At 45.8% G+C, this 16,741-nt stretch overlaps 1 pseudogene; it reads left to right on the top strand.

Moving 5' to 3' along the window:
• The first annotated feature begins 4,216 nt into the window (after positions 1–4,216).
• LOC148120837 (golgin subfamily A member 5 pseudogene) overlaps positions 4,217–16,741 on the top strand; it is a 107,073-nt pseudogene continuing 94,548 nt past the window's right edge.

Below are 16,741 nucleotides of genomic sequence, written 5' to 3'. Positions count from 1 at the left end.
AACTTTGGGTAACTGTTCAGGAGGCGAGATGTCTCTGTCATTTCTAGAGTTTTGGAAGTTGCTTACTTCTCATTTACTTAGGTAATATTATATCCTTCTGGAGTCTTTGATAGAGTTGAAGAATAGATAGATAGTTATAGATATAGTTTTCCTTTGTTATGATAAAAGATATAAATATTGTAACTGTAATTCTTGCTTGATAACTGTTTTGTTATATGTAATTTTACTATGTTAAAATGAAAGCCTTTCGTTGTTGTTTAAACAGAAAAAGGGGAAATGGAGTAGGAAGGTCATCTATGTGTTACTTTCATTGGTTAACAAAGAAACTGCCTTGACTTTTTGATAGGGCAGAATTTAGGTAGGTGGAGTAGGCCAAACAGAACTGTGGGAGAAAGATAGCAGAGTCAGGCAGATGCATGAAGCTCCAGCCCAAGATGGACGTATGGTGCGGGAGAATTGTCTGTATTCTGTCAATCATGTATTTTAATAAAACGCTGATTGGCCAGGCAGGAAGTATAGGTGGGTCAACCAGACAGGAAGTAGAGGTGGGGAGATGAGAACAGGAGTATTTCTTCTGGGAAGCAGGAAGCTTCCTCCGCATTCCTGTGCAGACCACCAAAGAGGCAGCATGTAACTTGCCCAGCTGAGAAAGGTACGGAGCCATGTGGCTAATGTAGATAAGGATACTGGGGTAACATAAGTTATAAGAGCTAATAAGTAGCCTGACCTAATGGGCCAATCAGTTTATAACCTAATGTAGACTCTGTGTGATTGATTTTCTCTGGGACTTGCCGGCTGTGGGGTACTGGGCAGGACAGATACCCCAACAAGCTGGCCCCTCATGTTACAGACGTAGGTTAGAATCTTCCTGGTAAGCCACCACCTCGTGGTGCTACACACATTAATAGAAATGGGTTAATCAAGATGTGAGAGTTAGCCAGTAAGAGGCTAGAGCTAATGGACTAGGCAGTGTTTAAATAAATATAATTTGTGTGTTGTTATTTTGGGTGTAAAGCTAACCGTGCGAGAGCCGGGTGGGACGAAAAGCAGGCCTGCTCGCCTCATCACTACAAGAGGTCATGTATATCTACCTCCTAAAAGTTAACTCAGCTCATATCCCTCATTAATCAAAGATGCATGGGAGGTTGGTGGTGGGGGTGTTAGGCTCTCCGCTTGCAGAGAGATGCTTTGGCCTTGTATATAGAGCTATGGAATGTATTTCACAGTAATCCACTGTTCATAGTTAATCCTTAAGCTGCTTAGAGAGCTGCTGACAGCCTTCTCTCATTCTCCTAGGCTTTAGATTTCTTATTTATACATTCTTATTTCTGGAATCTACATTTTTATATTCTTATTCTTGGACCCTTCAGTGAATACAGAGGAAGACAGTTGTGTAGGCCTGCAGCTTTGGCAGTCCCTGTCTGTGACCAACAGACCCTGGTCCTTTTGGAGGTAGCACATGAAGAAGTGAGCCCATGGAAGAACAAGACTCTCCACCTCACTGCCCCGGGTCAGGAGATGTAGGGGCCAGCGCCTGCTAAGTCCCTTCAAGATCTTGTAAGACCACACACAAGCTCCTATTGTGCTCTGTTTACACTATTATGGGATTCCCAAGTCTCCACAAGGGACATCCCCTAAAGACCACTCCCAATTAGCATCACTGTGAGGAGCAGGTCTTTATGAAGTGGAAGTCTCAGTGATGATCAAGATGCAAACTGTAGCAATCTACCCTGGTAATGAGAGTTCCTGTCACCTCGCAAAGGAAAACACATTTAATATAGCACCAGGAGCCTTGAAGTCTCAACTGCTTCTGTCTCCTACCTGGGGCACAAGCCCCTCTCCCCCTGACCAGTTCACCCTGAGCACCTCTACTTTTATTGCAGGTGAGGGGCCTTCTGGGATTTGCTTTCTCTGCCAGTTAAAGAACTAAAGGCAGGAAAACTATGGAGCACAGCAGGGAGGGTGGTGGAGTGAAATCTCAGACACAGCAGACCACAGCAACAGAGTCTGCCTGTAGAAGGCTTTTATTAGGGGTGGGGAAACATACATACAGAGTAAGACAGACAGACAGAAAAGACCCTGAGCAGAGCAGAGCGGGCCTCAGGAAGCTGAGGTCCTTTCTCTCCTTGATGTCTGGGGGCTCTTAAGGGTCTTCCACCCCCATTTTATGGCTGTTCAGTTTAAACGAAGACAGTGCAGCTGATAGATCCGTAAGTCTGAGGAAAACACATTCTGGTCTGGCTTTGGTCTTGTTGGACTGATCCATAGGTGGTGGTGGGGGTCCTACTAGCAGGAGGAAAAGCCCATCTGTCTTTTTTGAAGCTGCCAGGCTTTTGTCTCAGGTCAGGAGGATGAGCAAGAAGTCACCGTCTTATAATTTCACCATCTTTATGATCTATAGTCATGGCCTCTCTACTTGTACCTTTCCCGTGTGCAAGAAAAGCCCTTCCATCCTCTCTTCCCTCTTGAGCTCCTTTTTGGTCTCTGACCATTTCTTCCAGGAATCCTTGCCTGTGCTGTTTGCTCTTTCATTTTTTTCTCCCCTTTTCCCATTTATCTCTTTCCCTTAAGCTGCCTTCCCTTTGGCCCCACTGATTAGACAGTACACAACCCTATAGTCTGAGGGGGAAAGAGAGGTGGGTGCTGGTGTGTCAGGTTTTGCAATGGGAAAGCCTCAAGTGAGGCCAGGGCAGCACCAGGCAACCAGAGACTGAAGACACTGGGGTCTGCTTCCATTATCTCCCCAGCTCAGCTTCCTTGACCAGCCTCCTATCTCCTGATTGTAAGTGCTCTTCCAACAAACACATGGTGAATACATACATATTTTACCAGTGTGCTCACTGCTATTTGTTTGTTTTCTTTGTAAGTATAAAGCATTGCAGGCAACTCAAAACTTAGTTTTATTATTTGTGTTAGACTTAGGAATCTAACAACAATAATTAACTCCTGATATCTTTTAGGAAAACAGTCAGATTTAAGAAAATTTTATACATTATGTACCAGTTAGTTAGAGGTGTTCCTTATAATCAACTTAAAATGGATGTTTTTTGTTTGTCTGTTTGATAGATTGATTTTTTTTTAAAGAAACAATATTTCAGAACTGGCGACATAAATTCAAAATCAAATCAAATTTAGATTAAACCCTTTTTAACATGTCCGGGATGAGGTAGCTGGCAGGTCCAGGAGCAGCCAGCTCCTCTGGCGGCCTGGGTGGGCAATGAGGCCATGGCGCCGTCACTCGGCGTTCTCAGTAGGATTATCCCACTACCATCATGTCTTGGTTTGCTGATCTTGCTGGAAGGGCAGAAGATCTTTTAAACTGAGTCAATCAAGGGACTGCAACAGCTCTCAGAAAGGAAAATACCAGCTGTTATGCCCAAATCTGCAAAGTCCCCACAAAAGCCAACAAGGAAACTGAGTCCCATATGTAAAAGCAAAGAGCCCTTCTTTTAATCACGTTTGCAAGCTCAGTCTCTCTGCATGTCCAATGTACTGGAATAAGCAGAGGGCCACAAGCTCAATTAGAATAGGGTTTTATAGTAGTAAAGATGGGGGTGAGGGGTTTCTGAGGTTTTAAGACCCCTGATTGGCTGACATTTGTCTAGGATGTCCTGGTGAAAGTATGCTGGCGGGTGTTCCTATCTACAGCACTTGGAATGCCAGGCTCTTCCTTTGAATTGTCTGTTCTTGGGTGGGGTCTGGTAACTCAGCTTGTGGTTCCTCTTGCAGCCAGACATTGCCTCAGGGTAAACTACTGAGATTTGGGCCTCTTATTAAATTTATCGAGGGCCGAGTTCTACTCTGGCAGGTGATAATGGTTGGAAATAAAGAAAGCCGGGTTTAATCCCAGCACTCAGGAGGCAGAGGCAGGCGGATCTCTGTGAGTTCGAAGCCAGCCTGGTTTACAAGAGCTAGTTCCAGGACACAGACTCCAAAGCTACAGAGAAAGCCTGTCTCAAAAAAAAAAAAAAAAAGAAAGAAAGAAAGAAAGAAAGAAAGAAAGACAAAGAACTTCCTTTGGGTGACCTGTCTGTACTTAGCCTATCATGGCCCCCACATTTCCCCCTTCACAAGCACCAATGACAGGACCCAATCTTGGGTCCTGCTTGCCCCTGGTTTTAAGGAGGTATGGAACTACTTAAATTAATAAATCTACTAATTAGCAACTTTGGACCTAGTATATTAACAGACACTATAGGTAGTTATCTTGTCCCCCATGCCAGGGAGTTCACCCTTATCTCAGCCTTTTAAGCTATTTTGGGCAGGGGGCGTGGGACGATGTGTTCTTTTCCGCAACTACTTCAAGCTGAAATTGGGTGTTGTTATCCAGGCCCAAGTAGGTTGAAAGGCTAGCCAAAGGTGGAGGGGGGACTTTTAGGCAATGGGACACTCATCAGTCTTCGTTGAAGGAACAGGGAGTGTTCATATCAGCTGGACTGGTTCACAGCTTTCATGAAGCCCAGAGCTCACCACCTTTTAGAGCAGGTTGAAGTCAGCAACTGATGCTTAGATGCATCTGCCAGCCAAGTGGAAGCCTATTGAGATAAGTTTAAACTAGGAACAGAAGTTAAAATTTGTTTACTTAAAGAAAAACCCTATTGTAGAAAAAGAGCAGACAATAGGCATCCCATGCCACTGAACATGCATCTGTCCCTAGGCCTTCATCACAGTTTGTTTGAAGGAAAAAGGCAGAGCCTGATGAGGAGCTGCTGTTTGATTTTCTTAACACTTCCCAGAAGGAGCCGACGGGGAGAGTGGAGATCAAGAAAGAGAAGGGCAAAGTACCCGTCTTTCCAAGCTCTCAGTCCTCAAGCATCAGCTCTGTGGATACAAGTGTAACCACCACCAAGGCCACTGAAGAGAATCCTGGGAGTCAAAGTCCTGAAGGTAATAGTTCTGATTCTGTGCCTGAAGGCCACTAGGGATCCACGAAGGAAAGCATGGAGCACAGCCCAGCACCTACCGATGGGAACAGATCGCATGAATTGTCTAATCTCCACCTGGAGAACCAGTAGTTCAGGAATGAAGTCCTGTCTTTAAACCAGGAAATGGCCTCATTACTTCAGAGACCCAAAGAAACTCAAGAAGAATTAAATAAGGCAAGGGCAAGAGTTGAAAAATGAAATGTTGACCATTCAAAGAGTGATCAAATATCTCGGGTGTTGGAATTGCTGCCCCGAGTTACATTTCCCTGCCCCCACCCATTTGAGGTGCTTATCTGCAAAGAAAACATAATAACTTCCCTCTGCTCCTGGAGTTGGATAAGGAAGTTTGAGTGTACGTGATCAGTCCTTGACCCCTTACTGGGGTCAGGTGACAGTCCCTTTGCAGCCCACTCCTCTTTTGGTACCATGGTATAAACGCCCCAGCAGAACAATAAATGAGCTGAAGCTGTTCCACCTCGACCTCGTGCTCTGTGGATCCATTCAACCTGGACACCCTCCGCCGAGACTTGTGGTTCCAGACCGTGTGGGCGCGGTAATTGGAGGCCCTCCGAGATCGGAAAGGTGAGGAAAGTGGACCGGGTCATCCTGTAGCCGGCCAGGATGCATTGGGGATTAAGATATAATTAAGAAATAAGAGATACTTAAGATAATTAAGAGATAAGAGATAATTAAGCAATGGGAAATTTCCCGGGTAAATCAGAGTTAAAATTTTAGTTAAAGAGGTTGTTGAAAGAACAGGGAACAGCTGTAAAAACTAAGACTTTAGAAGATTTTCTTAAAACTATAGAAACGTGGAGTCCCTGGTTCATCACCAGTGGAGCCCTCAATATTTCTGAATGGGAACAGGTTTGCGGGGATCTTCAAAAAACTTTGAGAAAGGAGGGGCCTGAAATCCTGCCAATCGCCACATTCTCCCTTTGGAGATTGATCAGGGATGCTTTGCTTACAGAGAAAGCCCGGGTTAAGCAGGCTTTGGAAGCAACAAAAGAGGTGTTATCTGAGATTCAAGATAGTGAGACAAAGGCTTCTCTTTGTTCTGATATGGCCTCCCACACAACCGCTCCCTCAGCCTGCTAAGGGGAGGCCCAGTAAGGTAGAGGAGAGGATGATTAAAATGAAAAAACCTCCAGACAAGGAGGGGGAAATGAGTCACGGGACAGAGTTTCCTCTCAGAATTTAGGGGCTCATCCCAAGCTCACAATTTTCACCTACTGGTGTTTTTTGGCAAGGGGGACCCATTTATTGGTTACATTTACCCGCTTCCCCTAAGAAGGTAGTGACCCCATATTATGAAATGGTGCTACAGCTCCTATGGAAGGCATATGATTTTAGTTTACAAGTTTTGGGCAGGATCCCAAATAAATTTCTAATCCCTTACCAAAAAGAGGAAATAACAAGGCTACAGAGGGTTCAAGATGGATGGACCTTGTTCATCGCAACCACTGGAGCCATTTTTGATAACCATTATCCTGATTCTCGTTTAATTTCATTTTTTAAGAATCATCCTGTTATCTTTCCAAGAATTATTAAAACCTTCCCCCTTGGGGGCTGGAGAGATGGCTCAGAGGTTAAGAGCATTGCCTGCTCTTCCAAAGGTCCTGAGTTCAATTCCAAAAAAAACCTTCCCCCTTTAAGGGAGTGCGCTCAGTGTTTACTAATGGTTCTTCCAAGGGCTATGCAGTGGTGGTCTCTGGTTCAATTAAAGAAAAGCAGCCCATAGGTCCAATTTCTGCCCAAGCTGCAGAACTCACGGCCTGCCTTATGGCCTTTTCTCTTTTCAAGGATCAACCCTTCAATTTGTATACTGATAGTATACATGTGGCAAAGATTGTTGGGTCATTGGAAACCTCACCATACATATTACCTACCTCTCAGGTTTTCCACCTTTTGGTTCAGCTGCAAAGTCTTATATGCCAAAGAGTGTTTCCTGTCTTTGTTGGCCACATTCGGGCCCATATTGATCTGCCAGGGTCCTTGGCAGAGGGAAATAAGCTTGCAGATTCCCTCACCCGCCCAATGACATTGTTCCTTTCTTACCGCGCCAGCATGGTCTGGAACCACGAGTCTCGGCGGAGGGTGTCCAGGTTGAATGAAATCCACAGAGCACGAGGTTGAGGTGAAACAGCAGCTCATTTATTGTTCTGCTGGGGCTAGCTTTTATACCATGGCACCAAATGGGGAGGGGGCTGCGAAGGGACTGTCACCTGACCCAAGGAGGAACTCTCACCTGACCCCAGTAGGGGTCAAGGACTGATCACATGCACTCCACCTTCACCTGTCCCCAGTAGGGACTGTCACCTGACCCCAGCAGGGATCAAGGAATAATCACGTGCACTCAAACTTCCTCATCCAACTCCAGGAGCAGAGGGAAGTTATGATACTTTGCAGATAAGCACCTCAAATGGGGGCAGGGAAATATAACTCAGGGTAGCAATTCCCACACTTTCTGAGGAACAATGAGACCGTCATCTTCATGAAAAGTATCATTTAAATGCCTCTTCTCTAAAGTTTCACTCTGGCTGTACTCTAGCCACAGCTACTCAACTCATATCCCAATGTCCAGCTTGTGCTCCATTTCATAATGTCCCCAATGAAGGTGTTAATCCTCGAGGCCTCTGTCCTAACCACCTTTGGCAGATAGATGTTACCCATTTGTCTCAAGCTGGCAGACTTAAATTTTTACATGTCTCTGTAGACACTTATTCCAAGGTAATTTATGCCTCCCTACATTCAGGAGAAAAGATTAAGGACGTTATTGCTCATTGTCTACAGGCTTTTGCCTATATGGGCATCCCAGATTTTCTCAAAACAATGGACCGACTTATACCAGCCAACAGTTTGCAAAATTTTGCCAAGAACATCAAATTACACATACCTTTGGAATTCCACATAATCCCACAGGACAGGCCGTAGTGGAGCACACGCATGCTACGCTTAAACATTTTTTTTTTTTGTAAAATAAAGAAGGGGGAGTATATCGCCTCCACAAATACCCAGTTATCTATAATTTTATACATTTTAAATTTTTTAACAGTAGATAAACAAGGTCTATCAGCAATGGAGAGACATTGGCAGAAACCTTCCCAATCTCTGGGTTGGGTTAAATGGAAGGATAGTATCACGGGACAATGGCAATCACCCACACCCATGTTGGCTAGGGTGAGGGGAGCCATTTGTGTCTTCCCTCCAGTAACCAAAAAACCCATCTGGCTGCCGGAGCAGAATGTTCGGCCAGTGGAGCCAGGTCCTACTGGTCCTGATAATATGGATCCAAGTGAAGAACATCGAGGGAGCCCTGAGATGGGCACTGGTGAGGAATCCACCCATACTGATGCCAGTAAGTAAAATAAGCTCTGTTTTTCCATCCTTTTATTCCACCAATTATACCTTGGGGGTTCCTGCAGCAAATATAGCATCAGAAAGATCTTCATTGGGTAATTTAACGTTTGATATATTCCATGCCCTCTGCTTCCGGAGGATTAGCAATATTTCAGAGATGCCTAGTATCTCTCTTTCTGGACCATGTGTGGTCCTTAGTAATTATTCTCTGGGAGACTTTTCTTCTTCTTTTTTTTTATATTTATTCATTTATTATGCATACAATATCTGCCAACATGTGTGCCTGCAGGTCAGAGAGGGCACCAGATCTCACTACAGATGGTTGTGAGCCACCATATGGTTGCTGGGAATTGAACTCAGGACCTTTGGAAGAGCAGGCAATGCTCTTAACCACTAAGCCATCTCTCCAGCCCCCGAGACTTTTCTTCTAATTCTTCTGGGCATCCTTGTTTTGGATTGAGAGATATCTTTTACCCAATAAATTTTAAAAGAAATGTTTCTGGACTTCCAACTCCGAGACCAGCTCCCTTATGTTGGAAGACACCACAATCCTTCAGACTCTACTTACCATTATCTTGGGGAAATTGTGCTCCCAAGGAACCATGGAAATTGGAGGGAGATAAATATTTATGGTGGTTTGGTCACCGACCTACCTCTAAAAACTCCTTGAGAGGGGCCTTTGATTATTCCTATAGAAATCCAAATATGGCAGGAGTTTCACCTACGTTCGCGGGCATGTTTCTCTGCGGCCCTCGTGCATGTACAGATATTTGGCCTTTAGCCCTTCAAAGGGGCTTGGCTTTCAATGCTACAGCCAGATGGAACACATCAGACATCTTTGAATCATCCCTCCAGTTTAATTATGCAGCGGAAATGACAATAGCTAGGCTATTGTCAGCCTAGCTTGTGTTCTGCCTCCCTTTATGATTGTCTCCTTTAATGGGTCGGTTGGGGAGGATGGTGTCCTTAATTGTTCTTCCAGCTCCTGCTTTTTGAGCAACTGCTGGTCCCCGATGGATGAGTTCGTGCTGATGGTGAGAATTCCTGCCCTGGTTCCCCTGGTGGTAGAAGACCCACATGATGGACGAGAGCTTATCGTGTATAGAGAAAGAAGAGACTTTGGGATCACCGCCACAGTCATCGCAGCCATTGCCATATCAGCCACAGTTGCTACCGTTGCAGGAATCACCGTGTCCCAGAATGCAGCTACTGCAGAGACTGCTAACACTCTTGTGGCCCGTGTTACCCAGGCCTTAGAGACTCAGAATACCATTGACTCACATATTCAATTGGGGATGTTAAATTTAAATCAGCAAGCAGCCTTATTGCAGGAACAAATTAATGTGTTGTGGATGGTGCAACAAGCCTCTTGTTCTCATTTTTATCATTCTGCCTGTGTGACCCTTATGGAAGTGAAAAATATGTCCATTGAGGTACAATGCCTTAATGCTTACCTTAGGGGGCCTTGGAATGATTCCTTTGTAAACTTTACCCACTCTTTGGTACATCAAATTATTGCAATTAATGAAACTCGTGTCAAACCCGTATCTGCTGAGGGATGGTGGAATGTCATGACCCAGATTGGGGGTTGGGCACAGCGATGGGGAGGTGCCTTGTCCCTGGGGATCTTGGGACTAGTAGGGGTGGCAGTAGGCCTGCTCATCTTAAAACAACTCCTAAACACCTTCACCACGACTGAGCTTGTCCACCGTCAGGTGTTGCTCAGTCTGGCCCATGACTCTCCCGGAAGTCATGAGGTATGGCTGCAGATGCTGAAAAAATGAGGATCTCCAAGGACTGGCAACCTGTGAGGAGACCTCCCACCTAAGACAGGGCATCGGGGGCCCAATGACAGGTAAGGGAAGGTACTTCTCTCGCAGGACCTAAGACAGGACCCCTCATTATATAATAAAGTAAGGGGAATTGTGGGAATTGCTGCCCCGCGTTACATTTTCCTGCCCCCACCCATTTGAGGTGCTTATCTGCAAAGAAAACATAATAACTTCCCTCTGCTCCTGGAGTTGGATAAGGAAGTTTGAGTGTACGTGATCAGTCCTTGACCCCTTACTGGGGTCAGGTGACAGTCCCTTCGCAGCCCACTCCTCTTTTGGTACCATGGTATAAACGCCCCAGCAGAACAATAAATGAGCTGAAGCTGCTCCACCTCGACCTCGTGCTCTGTGAATTCATTCAACCTGGACACCCTCCGCCGAGACTCGTGGTTCCAGACGATGCTGGCGCAGTACTTGGGAACTAGGAGCCCAAGCCTTACTGAAGTAGAGGCTGCAAAGGATTCCCAGCTGGCTGTGCTCAAAGTGTGACTGCGGAAGGCTGGCAGGTGCTGGATACTATGGGCCTGAAAGCCGAAGATGGATGCCCCAATGGTACAAAAGAACTTTGGGTGACTGTACAGGCAGCGAGATGTCTCTGTCATTTCTAGAATTTTGGAAGTTGCTTATTTCTTGTTTACTGAAGTAATATTATATCCTTCTGGAGTCTTTGATGGAGTTGAAGAATAGATAGTTATAGTTTTCCTTAGTTATGATAAAAGATAAAGTCGATATAAATATTGTAACTGTAATTCTTGCTTGATAACTGTTTTGTTATATGTAATTTTACTATGTTAAAGTGAACGCCTTTCTTTTTTGTTTAAACAGAAAAAGGGGAAAAGGAGTAGAAAGGTCACCTGTCTATGTGTTACTTTCATTGGTTAATAAAGAAACTGCCTTGACTTTTGATAGGACAGCAGCTTAGATAGGCAGAGTAGACAGAACAGAACGCTGGGAAGAAGACAATGAGGCAGACGCCATGGCTCTCCGACCCAAGATGGACATAGGTTAGAATCTTCCTGGTAAACCACCACCTCATGGTGCTACACATATTATTAGAAATGGATTGAATCACTATGTGAGAGTTAACCAATAAGGGGCTGCAGAGATGGGCCAGGCAGTGTTTAAATGAATACAATTTGTGTGTTGTTATTTCGGGTGTAAAGCTAGCTGTGCGGGAGCTGGGCAGGATGAAAAGCAGGCCTGTTCACCTCTCACTACACCCCAACTCCAACCCTCCATCCATCCTTGATTAACAAGGGATATGAGCTGAGTTAATTTTTAGGAGATAGATATATGACCTCTGGGTTGCCCCTTATCCCTGCTACGTGAAACTGGCAGCATCAAAGGGGAGAGCACAGGGCTTCAGTAAACACTACCTGGAAGTACCAAGGAAGACAAGAGAGTAAGTACAAACACCAGTTTAACTGAAAAGTGAAGATCGTAAAGTAAGGCAATCTGTATCTGAGTTTTACATTGAGATTGTAAGAATTCCTTTGTTCAGACCTAATGCTTGACGCCCCTACTACAAGAAGGTAGATTCAGAACAGCCTTTGGCACAGCCTTACAAAATCCATCTCTGGCGAGGTCTCAGCTGGCTGATAAACTTTTTGTGCCCATGGAGATTTTTATTTTAATTCTTTCCTTTTTTTTCCCGGAATAAAATCTGCTTCTGGTTTTTTAGACTTGGTGGTCTGCCCCCATGTTCACACACCCGCGTGGACCCAACATTCGCAATCAGAGATTTGTCACTGTGTCAGAGCGCTGAAGACCACACACAGGTTACTGTGAGGAGCTGACATCCTTGCTACGTGGCATCTTCTGAGTGGGGAGAAGATAAGAGGTCACAAATTCTTAAACGTTTGAGTTCATTGGTGATCACTAACTGAGTTCAATCAGTACTAATGATCTTGCTCTAAACTGCAAAGAGAAACTCTTCAAACTGATATCAGAAGGGGACCTATTTAGGTGGAAGGAGCTGATCAGTGGTAGAAGGAAAACATACCAGACGTCCCTGTAAGCAAGAGAAAGGAAAACAGAAAATAACCATGAGGGCTGAGCAATGTCCTGGTTCTGGGGTGTGTGTGATCTTCACCACATCCTTCCTGCATCCCCTCCTGTACTTAGTAACCCTTCCTGCCGGCTGTCGGGAAAAGAAAAGGCCACCGTGTGGTCTAGTCTGACAAAATGCTCACGTGAGTTCTTGCTGTATCACTTGAGTGGCTCTCCATTCCTCCAAAACCAGGCTGTCTGTAAAATCCAACTTTAAGGTTAAAAGAAGCAAAATTCATATAAAAAGACTTGTTTAACTGTAGACCTCTCTCCATTGAGGTTGGCCAAGATATTAGCATAATGAAAACCTGCTTTAATTCTTTATTTTCCTCTTTCCCTTTTTTCCTTTCTTCCTTCCTCTTTCATTCCCCTCTCCCTCCCTTCTTCCTGTGTTGTGTTGTTCTGTGACTGAGTCCTCTACAGCATTGAACTCTCCCTTGCCTATGGCTTTTAAGGCCTTCATGAAGTAAAGTGCTAACCCACCACCCTCTTTCCATATGGAACTTTATTGTAGACAGTAGAAAGTGTTAATGTACAGTGTTACATTATGTTCAATTGAAAAACTCATCAAGAGATCAGTTTGCTTTGGGTAAATCTACATGTATTTGCAACATAATTGCGGAAACTCCAAGAAATGATTAGCAATCCAGGAGTTGTAAACCTAACCTTAAATGTTTTTTAAAAACTTAAAAAGCTGACAATGTGTAGTGTTGGGAAATGAGTCCAGCAGGTGCACCTGTGGACCTGTGTACCCGGACATAAGTTTGGGTTTGCTGGATCAAGTAAGGTTCAAGGCGTCAGGCACCATCTCCTACTGAGGACTGAGCAGCTCAGGAGCATGGCAGTGATGGAAAACACTAGAAGACAGCAGGATGCATGGGGCATCGCTTCAGTGAGTCCAGGAGTGTGGCAGATGAGACAAAACCACATAGCTCTTGTGGTATAACTACTGAGACTCAGGCCTCCATTTAAATTTATTAATGGCCTAGTCCTACTCTCGCAGGTGATAATGGTTGGAAGTAAAGAACTTCCTTTGGGTGACCTGCCCATACTTATCTTATCATGGCTGGCTCCCACAGCCCTTGGCAGAATCTAGGGTGCAGATTTCACCATGGCTCTGGATGATGGCACAGGCCACTCAGATCAGCATGGCCCTGGCAGCAGCATGGCCCTCAGACACCAACTCTCATGGTCACAGGTTGTAGTTTAGACCCTGGGCATCTGTGTAGTCTCTTGTGGCAACATGGGCCACAGACATCAATGCAGACCCCAGCTCTGATAGGCCACAGACATCAATACAGAACCCAGCTCTGATAGGCCACAGACATCAATACAGGCCCCAGCTCTGATAGGCCACAGACTCAGAAACAGTCGTTGGCAGCAGCCTGGCACAGATTTCACCATGATCCCAAGAGGGTGGGCAGACCATGTGTATCAGCATTGTTAGGATTATGCTGGCCTTTCCAGTTACCTGGCAGGATGAACCCAGACAGTACCCTGTCCCTTTAAGACACAAGTTCCACCCACTCTCAACTCTCCCTCCTTGCCTAGGTGAACTGGTCTGGGCCCTCTTTCCTCTCTCCCTGCTTCAGAAGAGGCAGCTCTCTGTCTTTCCCCTGCCCCTTCTCCTTTCCTTTTTTATTCTCTCTCTCTCTCTCTCTCTTTTTCTCTCCCTTCCTTCCTTCCCCTCTACACCCCCCTTTACACCCAATCTCTGTCCCTATGGCATTATCTGTGTCCTGTCTGCAGTCTCCCACCCTAAGGGGGACCTTCGAGGGTCACCTGCACTATAAATTTTTCAAGCATGGCTCCCATGGCAGCAAGGCCCTGGGACACAACAGAGCCCCAGGTATCAGCTTAGACACCTGGTATGGCCTTCAATGGTGTCAGAATTTGCGGATATTACCACAGACCCGGGCTATGGCAGGGCCATGGACCCAGACAGAGGCTGTGGTCTGGATGATACCATGGCTCCAGGTGAAAGAACTGACCACTCAAATAGGCTTGGCTGGGTAACAAAAACAGCATGCAGGCACCAACGAGGTCACAGGTTGTAGCCTAGACTCTGGACAGCTGTGTGGCCTTTGGTGGCATCATGGGCCCATGACATTAACATAGACGCTGGCTGTGGTAGGACCACGAACCCAGACATGGTCTCCATCAGGGTGTTCTGTGTTCTACAGTTTGCCCCCGTCCTAATCTGAAGTCTTCCACGCCCCGAACTTTGGAGTTGAATTTCTTTTTGCTGACTTTGGACCTGAGCCTGGGCTCCAGGAGGAGAAGCTAGGAGGAAGGAGGAGAGAGAAGAGTAGAGGGAAGGAGAGAAGGAGGAGAAGGCTTCATTGGAGAGTCTGCAGGCGCAGGGACCACAGGCACTGGAATCCCTTTTACCAGCTGCCTCCTCTAGATGCTGCTCCTGCCTGGGCTGCCAGTTTTTACCCCCTCTTCCCTTCCTCCCAGTGCCCCCCTAAAGCACAGATCACTGGCTTGCCCCACCCTCTTGCTGTAGGACTTCCCTAGGAAGGGGGAGGGTGCATTTGTGTCACAGGGCTCTGACTTGGTGTGGAGGAGGAGGGTGACTCACTGGACTGATTTCACTAACTAGTTCTCCTTAGCACTTCCTCCCCCACCTCCTGACACCCCCAGCACAGAGGGGGTTTCCGTCTCTGCCCACTCCTTCCTCACACTTTGTATATGGTTTCTTCTTCATTGCTTCCTGCCAGTCTGAGAAACCCCCAGCATCCTGTTACTTCTTCCATTAAAGATTAAAGAAAAGATTCTTCAGTCTGTGAAACGGTTTCTTCAGATCTGGCCTGGTGATGACAGGAGATGAAGCTCAGTCCACATGGATGACCCCTGGTTCTGGACCACTAGGGTGGAGGGACAGTGGGATCTGGACTGCACAGCCTCTAATAGACAGTAGAGTCAGGAATGGGGTTTGGGTGGTGCTCCCCAGACAAAGCAATTCACAGCAGAGACCCGGTCGGCTCCACTCCTCCCCTCTCTCCTCCCCCCCCCCCCCCCCCACGCGCCAGCTGAACATTTCCAGGGCCCCTGTCTTTCTAAGATTGCTGTTTCTTAGGGAAAAGCAAATGAGAGAGGGTGACAGTGGACAGACCATGAGCAATGCACGTCATGAAAATGTACAGGACCCTGAATATTTTGCACAGTTCATATGCGCTCAAAACCAGAATCATTTTTCTTGGGCCAGTTTTCCGTGCACTAACTTTGGGAAGTTTTATTATACCAAAGTGGCAGAGGGGTGATCACTTTAGGGTAGTCCTGAGAATCCCAAAAAACTCATCTCCCCAGAGGGCTCTAGGATCCCAGGGAAAGAAGAGGGGTCTCACCTATTTGCATTTCTGGTGGAGCAGTGTATTGAAAGTCTTTAACCCTGGGCTGAAATGGCTTCCGGGGTATTAACCGGGACACTTGCTCTTTTGAACAAAGGGACAGGCCTGATGCTCTGGGAAATCCAGGTGCGGTTGGCTGTGTATGAAAAGGTTGGTTTTCTCAGCTGTGAGCCTGTGTTTCGTTCTGACCAATAGAAAACATGTTGGGCGTCTGCCAGTTGGCTTTTAGTCAGCGATTCAGGAATGGAGGGTGGAACTATAGATAAATACTTGCAGTTCTCTAGTTTCCTTTATGACACCAGGCAGGCAGCTTATAAGGTGGCAGCAAGCTCTCTAAAGATTAGGGGGAGCAAAGAACAAAGGACTAGGTTAGGCTTGGAGTTGGGGACACAACCGGAGCTGTAACTAGGACTGGCCAAGTGACATAGCCCACCCTGGACGACCTCACAGTGGAGAGGGTCTTTCTCAGGTGAATCTAGACTGCCTCATCACATCATGGGGCTGACTTCAAAGAACTCAACTAGGCAACCGCAGAACTCATGGGTAAGTGACCACTTCATTAGAGCCTACTCAAGCCCTAACCCTAAAGGTCCTTTAGGACAGAAATGCCCTTTCTGTCCCTCCCTTCCAGTCCAGGTGCTGTGCTATAATGCCTTTGTATACTATAAATATTTGTCACTTGTATTGGTTTAATAAAATGCTGACTGGCCAGTAGCCAGGAAGAAAGTATAGGTGGGGCAGCCAGATTTGGAGAATTGTGGAAAGAGGAAAGGCAGAGACACAATCATCAATCAGACCAAGATGAGAATGCCTCACTGAGAAAAGGTACCAAGCCACGTGGCTAAATACAGACAAGTAGTATGGTTTAATTTAAGTTGTAAGAACTAGTTAATAATAAGTCTGAGCTAATAGGCCAAACAGTTTATAATTCATATATGCTGCCGTGTGTTTCATTGGGACTGAATGCTGCAGTTCTGAGTGGGACAGAAACTTCTATCTACAAAAGGTGCTACAACATTTGGCAAGAATTTCCATATAAAACCTGAGAAAATTTTTAAAAGAAAGAAAAAGAAAAAAAGAAAAAGAATGCTAGAACAGAGTCAAGCACAGCTTCTTGGTAAACATCCTTTTTTTTTCCAATAGACTCAGTTTGCTGGCACCAAACAGAGGTGGCTCCTTTAAGAAAGGCTTCCTGACTCAGTGTTAGCAGCAAAATCTGTAA

This window comes from Myodes glareolus, chromosome 9, assembly GCF_982192425.1.
Source record: "Myodes glareolus chromosome 9, mMyoGla1.1, whole genome shotgun sequence".
NCBI lineage: Eukaryota > Metazoa > Chordata > Mammalia > Rodentia > Cricetidae > Myodes > Myodes glareolus.
Note: the sequence above shows the minus strand (reverse complement) of the source record. Positions and strands in the feature narration are given on the sequence as shown.